The sequence below is a fragment of the Ptychodera flava genome, chromosome 18, assembly GCF_041260155.1.
Source record: "Ptychodera flava strain L36383 chromosome 18, AS_Pfla_20210202, whole genome shotgun sequence".
NCBI lineage: Eukaryota > Metazoa > Hemichordata > Enteropneusta > Ptychoderidae > Ptychodera > Ptychodera flava.
In genome coordinates, this window is record NC_091945.1 from 36,434,299 (window position 1) to 36,450,161 (window position 15,863).

The 15,863-nt window shown below is 38.7% G+C and overlaps 1 protein-coding gene across 1 annotated transcript in view; it reads right to left on the reverse strand.

Moving 5' to 3' along the window:
• LOC139117505 (interleukin enhancer-binding factor 2 homolog) overlaps window positions 1–15,863 on the reverse strand; it is a 52,369-nt gene that overhangs the window by 2,096 nt on the left and 34,410 nt on the right. The window lies entirely within an intron of this gene.

Below are 15,863 nucleotides of genomic sequence, written 5' to 3' on the forward strand. Positions count from 1 at the left end.
GATTTTATTTTGTAAACTCATGTATAACTTGCCTCTGGTCACCTTAAAGTGGCACTCCCACTGGTAACATTTTTAAAACACAAGTTTTTAATGCCAACGGTCGATATTTGATGTGGCAACTGCACGCGGATCGTGAGATATCGATAAAAATACCGTCAAGGACAGTGTGCTCACATTCGGTTTGAATTGGTCCATTCGAGAAATATTTAAACCAGGAAAACAAGAATGACAAAAGCAAATGTCTCCAACTTAGGTACTGGAGGTCATCTTTAGGAACATGCATATCAACTTCTATAGCAATGGGACAAGCAGATCCTAAATACATAAGCAAATGTCAACAACAAAAAATAGACAGAGAAGGTTTGATAAAAAGAAAAGGTGGGAGTGAGTAAAAAATGTACAAGGGATCTGGTAAAAAGTAATGCTACCTCATCAATCTTCTAGACCCTACCCCCTCCTGAATATCAAATGTTCCATCCCTTGGTATTACATAACGCCAGATGACAGGAAATGTAAAGTAAAGTAAGCCTTTATTGAAATCGTATCCCAGTTGGGATCTTGATCATTAAGTACAATAAAGGTTATGCAAAAAACAACAATGAAAGAGTATATATAATATATATATAAATATAAATATCTATACATGAGGTCAACATATTAAAGGTTCATAAATAGTTTACTTTGTCTTTTTCATTTTGTCTTGTCTGAGTTTAAAACATGTATGTATGTATTTTCCCAATTCACATAGTGATGCTTTATCTGTCCTTGAAAAGATGCTTACAAGGTCTTGTGTGCCTCTGAATGCGTTTTTACAAATGTTTAGTTTACTGAAAAAATCATGTCTAATGTCTGTGTATCCTTTGCAATGAAAAAGAAAATGTATCTCATCTTCTACTTGTTTGTTTGGCAAATTGGGCATGCTCTGTCTATGACATCAAGGTTTCTATATCTACCTGTTTCTATGTGTAGTATGTGTGCACTAATGCGTAACTTGCACAGGGCTGATCTGTGATCTGGGTTTTTTATAACATGAAGGTAGCTTTCGAGAGAGAAATCTTTTTTCAACTCTCTGTATGTGCGAAGTTTATTTTTATGGTGCCCTTGTCTGGTATCATCATGAATCAATTCAAATGCACATTTTTCAAATAGCTGTTTAACTTTTACATTGAAATTAGTTTTAAACTGTTTGTCATTTTCTATCTTTACATTCATGGCATCTCCAATATTTACGAGCAGCAACGATTGTTTAATTCCTGACACCCAATTATCTGTATGTGCATTGTCCAGTTGACAACCCAGGTCATAAGCCTCACGAGTCAGTGTTGTATCTGCTTTCTTACTTATTTTTAACCAATATTTAACCATTTGTGTTATACTTGAAACAATTAGAGGATATCTACCCAGTTCCATTAAACATGCTATGTTGGATGCTTTGTTATTCACTTTAAGTATGTGCTTGCAAAATTTAATGTGCAACTTTTCAATTGTGTTTGTTACTTTGTGAGTATGGTTTTTGCATTTGTGCATATGTCCGCAGTCCATACTTCTGTACAGTATAGCAGAATAGGTTTTATCATGGCATCAAACATTTGTAAATGGACCTTAATTGGAATATTTGATTCTGCAAAGAGTAACTGTCTCAATTTAAAACATGCCTTCATAGCTCTGTTTTTCAAATCAATTTGTGCTCTATTTAGTTTTCCTGTAATATTTAACTTTATGCCAAGGTAAGTATATGTTGACACATTTTCCAACTCATTACCATGTATAGTAAATTTAAATTTGTTGAAAATTTTCCCCCGATTTGTTGAAAACCAGGATTTTTGATTTGAGAATGTTTATGCCTAAATGCCATGTTTCACAATAATGCCCTATTGAATTTATAGCATTCTGTAGCCCCGTAGGTGTCTCAGATAGTAGAAGTAAGTCATCGGCGGCATGTGATAATACCTGGAATGGAATGGAATGGAATGGAACCATTCCATTTTGGAATGGTTCCAAATTGGAGTGGAACGGTTCCAAATTGGAGTGGAATGGTTCCAAATTGGAATGATTCCAAATTGGAAATTCCAAATTGGAAATTCCAAATTGGAATTTCCAGTACAGATGTCACAATTGAAAAAGGGGGCTTCTCCAAAATTTGTAGAATTTTGAAAAGTAGATGTTGTTGTTGCAAAGTTATTGCTCCATAGGCATATACATTTAATTCAAGCTGACAAGCTTTCTTAGGGGCACAGGGTTCATTCGTACTGTTTATGTAAGTACCATTTGATTTTGGGATGGGCGATTCAGAGAATGAAAATTTGTTAATCACTCAAGGAGCAAAAGATTATTAATTTTGCTTTAGTCTGAAACTGAAAGTTCCAGTTGATGAATTTTACATTAATTAAGAAAACAGACTGACTTAGACTTTGGAAACAATCCTACCATGATGGAGGAAAAACTTGTTCACACAATATTTCCTCCCATCCCTTCCACAAATCACATGGTTCACCCCCTTTTAAAAGCTCTGTGTGTGTGCTATTTTTGTTAGGGGTGAACCATTTGATATCCTGGGGAGAGGGCTTTGAAGATTTTGGGGAGGGGGATTATTCAAAGAGGCTGCCTTTAAAAACAATTACTGCCAAGGATGGCAGAAAAAATAAAATGATTGCCCGCAGATATGAAGGAAAAAATAATGCACATACAGTTACTTTAAGTCTCTGCTTAAAATTTTTGGCACACCCTCCGGGCATCAAATTTTATAACTTCTGTAATTTTTGGCATGCTCTGGGCACATCAACTTATAATATCTTTAAATGTCGATAAGCCATGACATGCTTTTATCCTAATACCTGGAACAAACTTAATCACTAACAGCAGATAGTGGTTTTCTTACAGATTGAGCCCTCCATGAGTTCTAATATGTCTCCATCAGTAATTTTGTTGTAGTAAAGGATGTTTCTATTTTCTTTTCAACTTTCCAGCTTTCTGAAGCAGATCAGGTGTGGCCAACGAACAATGCACTTTTAAAGGGGTTCTTATTATGATAAGAGATATTGTTCAGGACAAATTTTTAATAATGTGAACTGACTAATTTTAAGTCCATGAGGTAATTAATTAGCTTTTCATAGTTTGCCCAAAGTAAAATTTTTTTGCCTTACCCTCCCATACTCAAAATTCATTTATACGAACTCCCCACACATTTTTGCTTGTTTCCCCTCCCAATTATGAATTTTTTAAGCTCCCCTGCTCTGTAAAATCATTATCCGGTCCCAAGGCCAATCAACCAATATCTGCCCTGCCTGACCGTCCAAAAAACTAAAATCTGCTCCCAGCGAGCAAAAATATGTCCCCTACCCAATCAAAATTTAATCTTCCCCTCACCTCAAACTATTGCTCCCGGGATAGCTTTTTCAATGAATAACTCCATTGGCTAAACCTGGCAGATGCTGTTTGCTTCAAGTTCCATGTAAATTTTGTGCTGGTTTAAATTTCTTTCCCTGGACTGTTTTTGCCATGTCATATGAAGAACAGCATCTTACACAAACAGAATGGCAAATATTGGCATTTTAGAGCGCCCATGTGCACAAGAAACATTCTTTTGAATGGCAGAGTGAAAAAAGATGTGCAAATGCACACAGACACAGTCAAAAATAAATAAGTCCTTGTGAAGCAGGGACAAAAAAGCGTCCCACGGTCAATCTTCCAAGCCCCCCTCAGAATATCAAATGGTCCAACCCTTAGGAAATTATCTTATGACGATTAGCTCTTTGTGACCGATAATTCTTAAAGAGTAACTGATCCAAATCTTTAGTACAAACTTTGTGTTAATCACGAAGTGAGCGTTTTCCACCTGTCTAAATCTGTTCTAAACTTAACAAAGTTTAGAAAATATACATTATAAAGTAAACCTGTCCTTTAGACGTCTTCTCATCTTATTAATAATGTGATTTAGAAAAAGGAAAATGGCGACCATTGCTCAATACTAAGCGGAAATATTCATTTCATTTCCTGCAGAACGTGTGTTATCTTCAGTTGCAGAGTAAAGATCTACAGCGCAGGACTTCTCATTTCACAATCGTCATTTAAATCTTTTTCATCTCTTGTGTAATTTGGCGTGGTGATGATAAGACCATCATCTGATAAATGTGCAGGTGTCAAGGATTGTTGATAGCCAGGATTGCAGAGAGTTCAATTCATTGAATATACCTGCCTCTAACATAACTGCCAATAAATGTACAAGAAAGTATCTTGCTACCAATCACTCACTGGGTTTTTGCCAGTCAATCAGCATAGTGTGACGATGTGATTGCAGGGTCCAGGGTTCACTAGCTTTGTGTCTGAGGCTAATGAATTTGAAGTTGACGAAGCTCAGAGAACCATGTGGTTTGTGTTGGGAAAAATAATATGTCAACAAGTTTGTAAATATACACAACCACCAAAAGGATAAAGTTACAACAGTGGCAATCAGAATGTCACTTTGCTATTAAAGCGTGCAGCTTCTATTCTCTAGTCCCCAACACAGAGCGGTGGAACCTGGAATCTATAATTAAACTGTAGCAATAGGTGGACAGTCTCTTCACCACCATGTCAAATTGTCACATTACACAATGGATAAAAAAATGACTGAAACGATTCAAGATTTTGAAGTTGAAGTCCTTCAACGAAGATCACAATATTAAGCTTATATGCACAATCACTTTTTGAAGAGTGGGACGCCAGTTTATCACAATGAAATCAATATGAAAGTCTGCATGAATTTTGAAAAAAGTACAGAGCAAAATGTTATAATTCAGATGTTACGCTACAATGTGTAATAACACACGTCGTGACATGAAAATTTCTGCTCAGAATGCAGGAGTAATAATCGTCATTTTAGCCATAATATTGAACAGACAAAAAGACACATAAAGTTAGCTTTACTTTGTCACATACAGTATTCTCTAAACTTTGTAAAGTTTAGAACTGATTTAGATGTGATTGATTAGAAACGTTGGTACTGGGAATAAATGATAGCAAAAGGGAGTATTGTGATGTGAGTGTAATTATAGTAGATTAATTTCCGTTATTGTTTGCCTTCTCAACATCCTCTGCTGACAGAATCGGTTCGAGGATGTTTGAGTTATGGTTCAAAGACACGAAAAATCACAAACAAAATGGCCGCCTCGCGGCCATATTGGATCGTATCGTGAACTTATTTGACATGCACATGTAGGCAATAGTGTTATGCCTTTGTGCGAAGTTTGAAGAGAATCTGTTCAAGGATGTCTGAGTTATGGTCCAAAGACATGAAAAATAATTCAGACTTTACACTGCACCTAGTGTACATATTCTGCAGGAAATGACATGAATATTTCCTCTTAGAATGGAGCAATAGTCGCCATTGTACTCTTGTCAAATCAAATACAGACAAGAAGATGTCTATCTAAAGGGTAGTTGTAACTTGTAACATACATTTTGTAAACTTTGTAAAGTTTAGAACCGATAAAGGTTAGAGATGCTATCATTTAATAACTTGACCATGTTTTAGTTCAATCGCGTAAATTCGCTGAGTCCCTGTGTTCCCTTTACAGTATCCTTGCCTTCCATAGCCCTGATGGTCTACTGTAGTGTATTGCTATTTCCCTCCCACCCCTTCCATAGATCACATGGTTCTCCCCAAGTAGTAAAATCATATGCATGTTGTGTCTTTGTTAGTAAATTACCTTGTGACTAATAGCTCTCGAAATAGTCGCATGAGACATACAATTCTCAAAAAAAAGTACAGTGAAACCTGTCCTTACGGACACCTGACAAATGCGGACACCTCTCATTTACGGACACTGTGTTTATTCCCGAACGGCTGTTATTACAAACAATAGGTCGGCAACCTGACAAAGGCGGACACCTTTGAATTGTGGACAGCGGACAGCTCTTTGATACAAAGCGTGTGTTTCCTATTGTTATGAACCTGACAATTACGGACAGATACTTATCACTTTGTTGCGGACACTTGTCACGTATTTCTGTATATTGGAAGATCAAAGATTAGTTTGTCCAGTTTGTCACAGCCATTACGGACAAACAATGGCCTGCCTGTTTTTAACGCAAACGGACACGCTGGCGGATGACACCTTCGTATTGTTTTGACTGCCGACAAGGCACAGCGAAGGTGATTGAACTGATGTCGAACCTCATGGTGTATTAAATTACACCTTGGAAAAGCATGGACGATGACTGACAGATTTGCACGAAGTTGCATAGTCCACATTTCTACATCGCGTATGGTGACATGGTTCGCCACTAACCACACTCGGATATATCCACAGTTGCGAGTGTAGTGATACGTACCGGCCGCCGCGTACTATGCATAGAATAATTGGCATAGTACGCGGCGGCCGGTACGTATCACTACACTCGCAACTGTGGATATATCATAATAAAACACATAAATGAATTAAATTTCACTTATTTCTTTCATTTACATCGTCATTGAATGTTATGTATCAGATACTAAATGCTGGTTTTGATAGCGTCCACATCGCGATCGGTGTCGTCGACTAAGCTCGGTACCGATCAGTGCAGTGTCTGTTTTTGCGCCTATCTACAGCCATGCTAACAGATACGGTACGTACGGTAAGCAGAAATCGGATAGTCGTTATCATAATTTATGCAGTTTCCATGGAGTTTTTTCCCGCTACTCAGACTTTGCTACGCCACACTTGCACTTGGGTCTTTTTGTATGATAAACATGATACAAATTTCTTTTTAAACGTCAATCAAGTTGAGTGACACGACCGGCTTCACTGTGCATAAACCGACAGAGCCGTGATTGACTCAAATTCAAATGATTTCATTGGTCGTCCCTTTTTTTATTGTCTCATGGCGCTAATATATTCAAAGTTCTTTTGAAACCAATAATAAATTCAACCGCATGGACAAAGAAGGTTCAACCTTGTAAGTGATTGTTTTTAATGTCCGCGACTCTTTGATATCTGGAGAAATAACGTATAAAATCCGACCAAAAGTGCAAGTTGGCGACATTCTAGATCGCAATCATCGAGCATCAACATGTCTATCAAGCGTAAGCGTATCGAACTCACCCTCGACCGTAAAGTTGAAGTTATCCGAGCTGCAGACTCCAGAAAACTCAGCTGTCGACAAATTGCTATTGAGTTCAGTATCGGTAAAACTCAAGCCAGCACTATTCTGCAAAACAGAGAGACGATTTTGCAAGAATACGAATGCAACCGAGAAGGCAGCCGAAAGAGACTCTGTGTCCGCACAGAATACGAAGAGTTGAACGCACTAGTATGGGAGTGGTTCAAAAAGAAAAGAACTCAGTCAATCCCGCTATCAGGCCCGATGATACAAGAACAAGCACTCATCTATGCAGAGCAACTGAACAAGCCTGAGTTCAAAGCTTCAAACGGTTGGCTCGAGAGCTTCAGTAAGCGAAACAACCTATCATTTCACAAAGTGAGCGGTGAAAGTGCCGATGTGCCCCAAGAAACAGTAGACTCATGGACAGCGCGACTTCCCATCTCACGAAGGTTATTCACCCAGGGACATTTTTAATATGGACGAGACCGGCGTTTTTTACCGCGCCCTTCCTGACAAATCGTATGCAGCGAGGGGTGAAGATTGCAAGGGTGGCAAGAAATCGAAAGATCGCATTATAGCCGTCCTTTGTACGAATATGAACGCCACTAAGAAACTGGAACAAATTGTCATCGGAAAGCAGCAAAACCAAGGTGCTTCAACAACGTTAATCTGAACTCTCTCCCAGTTTTGTGGCGAAACAATAAAAAGGCATGGATGACACAGAACTTTTCACCGACTGGCTTCGAGATTTCGATAGGAAGATGCGGCAACAGAAGCGCAAAGTCCTGATGTTTATCGACAACGCTCCAACCCATCCTCCAAATGCCGTCCGTCTCACAAACACGAAGCTGATTTTTTTCCCTCCGAAAACAACGTCAAAACTTCAACCGCTCGACCAGGGTATCATTGCAGCCATGAAGAAAACCTACCGAAAGAGACTTCTTCGCGCTGTTTTGTCAAAAGCAGAAGATGAATCGCTGTCTGCAAATGAAATCGCAAGAACCGTCAACGTCCTTGACGCCTGTCACTGATGGATGGTCGTTCATGGAATGAAGTGACTGCAGAGACTATTACGAGCTGCTTCAGGAAAGCTGGGTTTCCTACCAACGCTGCAAATGAAGCCGATGAAGTGAATGAAGACACAGAGCTAGACCGTCTTGTTACAGCAACTGGCCGTGCCCTTGGTATCACTCAACTTCTACGTTCTTCGGACTTTGTCAATGTCGACAGTGAAGTCCCGACCGATGCTGGTGTAGGCGACGGTTGGGAAGAGGAATTTCTCCGTGACCGACGAGGTGAAAACGATGGTAGTGACTGCGACGACGATCGCAAGGAGACAAAGAAAATGAAGATCCGCAGCCAGTGAAATCATCGTCGGATGCTCTGAGGTTGATCGGCAACATCAAGCAATTCGCGTTGGACAAGCATCCACATACCATCGACAGTCTTGTTACCATCGAGGAAGAACTACAGAAAGCAATCGCCAACCGTCATCATGCAGCTAAACAACAAACACTCCACAAGTTTTTCAGCGCCCCATAGTCATCAAACTTTCAAACAACTTGAACACTCATCTTTAAATGTGTAAATCATGTCAAGAGAATCCGAAAAATCTGTGCAATTTCAATATGAGTTTTTTTTTCCTTGAACACTGCTTCGTAGTACGTCAACAAAACGATGAACTTTCCTTTCAATAAAAACGTGTTTCATTTTTATTGTACTGTATATCTTCGTGAGTGTTATCTGTCTTTATTGGTAAAATAAATTACAGTACACGTACATGTACTTTTCAAGTAAAACGTAACTTTATTTGTTCTTCGTATTTTGTGTGCTGTGTGCGGTAGGTTTGGTCGTACATGCATTACGAGTGTCCGTGTTTGTAAACATGAAACGGCAAGAAAACAGACGTGTGTCCATTCATGAATATTAATGAGTTTCACAATTACGGACACCTCCAAACAACGGACAGTAAAGTCATTCCCAATGGTGTCCGCAATTGACAGGTTTCACTGTAATTTGTAAATTTTTAGTACAAACTTTGTGTTGATTACGAAACCAGTGTTTAATTTCCACCTGCCTATATCTGTTAATATGCACCTGTATGTACTGCAATAATTAACTGATAGCATCTCTAATCTCAATCGGTTCTAAACTTAACAAAGTTTAGAAAATACTTATGACAAAGTAAAGCTAACATTATGTGTCTTCTGGTCTGCTCAATATTATGGCTGAAATTGGTGATTGGTAGTAAGATACTTTCTTTGACATTTACAAGTATTGACACTTATGTTAGAGACAGGAAATCAACAATCGTTGACACCTGCAAATTCATCAGATGGCAGTTCTATCATCACAAAACCACGTTGATCGATTCAATATACCACATCATTAACCAAGGTAGAAAACGATGTGTGCAGTTGCACTCATTTTCCTTTATTTTGAAATCATCAGCTCCTAGAAATCTTGTTATTGTTGGAAGGACTAAAAAAAAGTATTTCAGGGATGGCCAAGAACAAATGGTGGCATGGGCAATATCTATTTTCACCTCTCTGAACCATGTCTTAAATCCTGTGATAGTTTCTTCTACCCATCTCTGGTCACAGTTCCTGATTAAACTGATAGAATTTCCAGGTGCACAATACAGTTCATCCACTATACTAAAGTTCATGTAATTGATTAAATTATGTAATGCCTGTTGTCTGGGGTCCCACGCTTAGCTTACATTCATATAGTCTAATGTTGCAGTCTAAAGTCCATCCTGTTGCTATGACGATGACAGTCTATCCAAATAGGAAAGCTACTTTACACACAGAGTTTTTCCAGACGATCCTCCCTGGGTAGCAGTAATTGATTGGATGATAAACTGATACTGACACAAACATCTCCTTGGCTCTTCATATACAATCAGGGCACACAATAGTGATTCTTGATAGAATCACCCTGTACAAGTGTAACTGGTGGGTTAAAATTATCACATCATCACATAATGCTGATTGACTCGCAACAATTCAGTGAGTGATTGGTAGCAACTTGAGGTACTTTCTTGAACATTTATTGAATGTTATGTTAGAGAAGGAAATATTCAATAAATTGAACTCTGCGATCCTGGCTATCTACAATCCTTGACACATGCACACTTATCAGATGGTGGTCTTATCATCACCTGGAATGGAATGGAACCATTCCATTTTGGAATGGTTCCAAATTGGAATGGAATGGTTCCAAATTGGAGTGATTCCAAATTGGAAATTCCAAATTGGAAATTTCAATTGGAATTTCCAGTACAGATATCACAATTGAAAAAGGGGGCTTCTCTAAAATTTGTACAATTTTGAAAAGTAGGTGTTGTTGTTGCAAAGTTATTGCTTGATCGGCATTTACAGTTAATTCATGTTGACAGGCTTTCTAAGGGGCAGAGTGGTCATTCATATTGTTTAGGTAAGAACCATTTGGTTTGGAGGTGGGGATTCAGAAATTGAAAATGTTTTAATCAGTCAAAGAGCAAAAATTTATTGATTTTGCATATTTTAAACCTGAAACATCCAGCAGTTGAATTTTACATCAAGAAAACAGGCTGACTACGACTTTGGAAACACAAACCTACCATGATTGGGAAAAAAACTTGTTCACATAATATTTCCTCCTTACCCTTCTGCAAATCACATGGTTCTCCCCTTTGAATAGTTCTGTGTGTGTGTAGTACCTTTGTTAGGGGTAGACCATTTGATATCCTTGGGGGAGGGCTTGGAAGATTTGGGGGGAAAATTATCACGAGAGGTTGCGTTTAAAAAAAAATTCCTACCAAGAATTGCAGAAAAATAAAATAGATTGCTAGCAGATACGAAGGAAAAAATTGTGCACATACAGTTACTTTAAGTCTCAAGTTTCTGCTTAAAATATTTGGCACAGCATTTTATAACATTTGTAATTTTTAGCATGCCTTGGGTGCACCAATTTTACAGTATTTTTCAATGTCCATATGCCATGACATGCTTTTAGCCTGCTACCCGGAACAAACCTTATTACTAACAGCAGGTTGTAGTTTTCTTACAGATAGAGACCTCAGTGACTTTTTATTATCTCCCTCAGTAATTTTGCTGTGTTAAAGGATGCTTCTGTTTTCTTTCCAAGTTTCCAGCATTCTGAAGCAGATGCTGTTTGCCTATATTTCCATGTAAACTTTGTGCTGGTTTAAAGTTCTCTCCCAGTACTTTTTTTCATGTCATATGAAGAACAACATCTTATCAGAAAGAATAGCAAATAGTGGCACTTTAAATCGCCCATGTGCACAAGAAAAAAATCCTGCCCAAATTCACATATACACAGTCAAAAAAAATAATTCCTGGTTAAGCAGGGACAAAAAAATAAACATCCCAGAGTCAATGTTCCAAGGCCAAACGGAATATCAAATGGTCCAACCCTTAGTATAGTAACGTATCTTATGACAATTAGCCCTTGTAACAGTTTTGTATGACTGATAATTCTTAAAGAGTAACTGATACAAATCCTTAGTACACACGTCTGTTAATTGCGAAATCAGTGTTTTTCCACCTGTCTAAATCGGTAATATGCACTAGTATATACTGAAATAATTAAATGATAGCATGTCTAATTACATAGTTTAGATAAGATACATTACAAAATAAAACTTATTCTGATATGTTTAATAATGTGATTCAGAAAGATTAAAATGGAGATCATTGCTCCACTCTAAGCAGAAATGTTTCTTTCATTTCCTGCAGAGTAAAGTTTGAATTATAACATTTTGCAAGGTACCTTTTCTAAATTATGCAGACTTGCTTATGCATTTCATCGAGATAAAGTAGTGACCATCTTCCTTCAAAAAGTAATTTTTGCATGATATTCTGATCTATAGTGCAGGTCTTCTTATTTTACAATCGTGAGTCATTTAAGTCTTCATCATCTATTGTGTAATACAACATGGTGATGATAAGACCACCATCTGAAAAGTGTGCATGTGTCAAGGATTGTAGATAGCCAGGATCGCAGAGTTCAATTTATTGAATATTTCCTTCGCTAACATAACATTCATTAAATGTTCAAGAAAGTACCTCAAGTTGCTAACAATCACTTACTGAATTGTTGCAAGTCAATCAGCATTATGTGATGATGTGATAATTTTAACCCACCAGTTACACTTGTACAGGGTGATTCTATCAAGAATCACTATTGTGTGCCCTGATTGTATATGAAGAGCCAAGGAGATGTTTGTGTCAGTATCAGTTTATCATCCAATCAATTACTGCTACCCAGGGAGGATCGTCTGGAAAAACTCTGTGTGTAAAGTAGCTTTCCTATTTGGATAGACTGTCATCGTCATAGCAACAGGATGGACTTTAGACTGCAACATTAGACTATATGAATGTAAGCTAAGCGTGGGACCCCAGACAACAGGCATTACATAATTTAATCAATTACATGAACTTTAGTATAGTGGATGAACTGTATTTTGCACCTGGAAATTCTATCAGTTTAATCAGGAACTGTGACCAGAGATGGGTAGAAGAAACTGTCACAGGATTTAAGACAGGGTTCAGAGAGGTGATAGATATTGCCCATGCCACCAATTTGTTCTTGGCCATCCCTGAAATACTTTCTTTTAGTCCTTCCAACAATAACAAGATTTCTAGGAGCTGATGATTTCAAAATAAAGGAAAATGAGTGCAACTGCACACATCGTTTTCTACCTTGGTTAATGATGTGGTATATTGAATCGATCAACGTGGTTTTGTGATGATAGAACTGCCATCTGATGAATTTGCAGGTGTCAACGATTGTTGATTTCCTGTCTCTAACATAAGTGTCAATACTTGTAAATGTCAAAGAAAGTATCTTACTACCAATCACCAATTTCAGCCATAATATTGAGCAGACCAGAAGACACATAATGTTAGCTTTACTTTGTCATAAGTATTTTCTAAACTTTGTTAAGTTTAGAACCGATTGAGATTAGAGATGCTATCAGTTAATTACTGCAGTACATACAGGTGCATATTAACAGATATAGGCAGGTGGAAATTAAACACTGGTTTCGTAATCAACACAAAGTTTGTACTAAAAATTTACAAATTACAGTGAAACCTGTCAATTGCGGACACCATTGGGAATGACTTTACTGTCCGTTGTTTGGAGGTGTCCGTAATGTGAAACTCATTAATATTCATGAATGGACACACGTCTGTTTTCTTGCAGTTTCATGTTTACAAACACGGACACTCGTAATGCATGTACGACCAAACCTACCGCACACAGCACACAAAATACGAAGAACAAATAAAGTTACGTTTTACTTGAAAAGTACATGTACGTGTACTGTAATTTATTTTACCAATAAAGACAGATAACACTCACGAAGATATACAGTACAATAAAAATGAAACATGTTTTCATTGAAAGGAAAGTTCATCGTATTGTTGACGTACTACGAAACAGTGTTCAAGGAAAAAAAAAACTCATATTGAAATTGCACAGATTTTTCGGATTCTCTTGACATGCTTTACACATTTAAAGATGAGTGTTCAAGTTGTTTGAAAGTTTGTTGACTACGGGGCGCTGAAAAACTTGTGGAGTGTTTGTTGTTTAGCTGCATGATGACGGTTGGCGATTGCTTTCTGTAGTTCTTCCTCGATGGTAACAAGACTGTCGATGATATGTGGATGCTTGTCCAACGCGAATTGCTTGATGTTGCCGATCAACCTCAGAGCATCCGACGATGATTTCACTGGCTGCGGATCTTCATTTTCTTTGTCTCCTTGCTGATCGTCGTCGCAGTCACTACCATCGTTTTCACCTCGTCGGTCACGGAGAAATTCCTCTTCCCAACCGTCGCCTACACCAGCATTGGTCGGGACTTCACTGTCGACATTGACAAAGTCCGAAGAACGTAGAAGTTGAGTGATTCCAAGGGCACGGCCAGTTGCTGTAACAAGACGGTCTAGCTCTGTGTCTTCATTCACTTCATCGGCTTCATTTGCAGCGTTGGTAGGAAACCCAGCTTTCCTGAAGCAGCTCGTAATAGTCTCTGCAGTCACTTCATTCCATGAACGACCTATCCAGTGACAGGCGTCAAGGACGTTGACGGTTCTTGCGATTTCATTTGCAGACAGCGATTCATCTTCTGCTTTTGACAAAACAGCGCGAAGAAGTCTCTTTCGGTAGGTTTTCTTCATGGCTGCAATGATACCCTGGTCGAGCGGTTGAAGTTTTGACGTTGTTTTCGGAGGGAAAAAAATCAGCTTCGTGTTTGTGAGACGGACGGCATTTGGAGGATGGGTTGGAGCGTTGTCGATAAACATCAGGACTTTGCGCTTCTGTTGCCGCATCTTCCTATCGAAATCTCGAAGCCAGTCGGTGAAAAGTTCTGTGGTCATCCATGCCTTTTTATGTTTCGCCACAAAACTGGGAGAGAGTTCAGATTAACGTTGTTGAAGCACCTTGGTTTTGCTGCTTTCCCGATGACAATTGCTTTCAGTTTCTCAGTGCCGTTCATATTCGTACAAAGGACGGCTGTAATGCGATCTTTCGATTTCTTCCCACCCTTGCAATCTTCACCCTTCGCTGCATACGATTTGTCAGGAAGGGCGCGGTAAAAAACGCCGGTCTCGTCCATATTAAAAATGTCCCTGGGTGAATAACCTTCGATGAGATGGGGAAGTCGCGCTGTCCATGAGTCTACTGTTTCTTGGGGCACATCGGCACTTTCACCGCTCACTTTGTGAAATGATAGGTTGTTTCGCTTACTGAAGCTCTCGAGCCAACCGTTTGAAGCTTTGAACTCAGGCTTGTTCAGTTGCTCTGCATAGATGAGTGCTTGTTCTTGTATCATCGGGCCTGATAGCGGGATTGACTGAGTTCTTTTCTTTTTGAACCACTCCCATACTAGTGCGTTCAACTCTTCGTATTCTGTGCGGACACAGAGTCTCTTTCGGCTGCCTTCTCGGTTGCATTCGTATTCTTGCAAAATCGTCTCTCTGTTTTGCAGAATAGTGCTGGCTTGAGTTTACCGATACTGAACTCAATAGCAATTTGTCGACAGCTGAGTTTTCTGGAGTCTGCAGCTCGGATAACTTCAACTTTACGGTCGAGGGTGAGTTCGATACGCTTACGCTTGATAGACATGTTGATGCTCGATGATTGCGATCTAGAATGTCGCCAACTTGCACTTTTGGTCGGATTTTATACGTTATTTCTCCAGATATCAAAGAGTCGCCGACATTAAAAACAATCACTTACAAGGTTGAACCTTCTTTGTCCATGCGGTTGAATTTATTATTGGTTTCAAAAGAACTTTGAATATATTAGCGCCATGAGACAATAAAAAAAGGGACGACCAATGAAATCATTTGAATTTGAGTCAATCACGGCTCTGTCGGTTTATGCACAGTGAAGCCGGTCGTGTCACTCAACTTGATTGACGTTTAAAAAGAAAATTTGTATCATGTTTATCATACAAAAGACCCAAGTGCAAGTGTGGCGTAGCAAAGTCTGAGTAGCGGGAAAAAACTCCATGGAAACTGCATAAATTATGATAACGACTATCCGATTTCTGCTTACCGTACGTACCGTATCTGTTAGCATGGCTGTAGATAGGCGCAAAAACAGACACTGCACTGATCGGTACCGAGCTTAGTCGACGACACCGATCGCGATGTGGACGCTATCAAAACCAGCATTTAGTATCTGATACATAACATTCAATGACGATGTAAATGAAAGAAATAAGTGAAATTTAATTCATTTATGTGTTTTATTATGATATATCCACAGTTGCGAGTGTA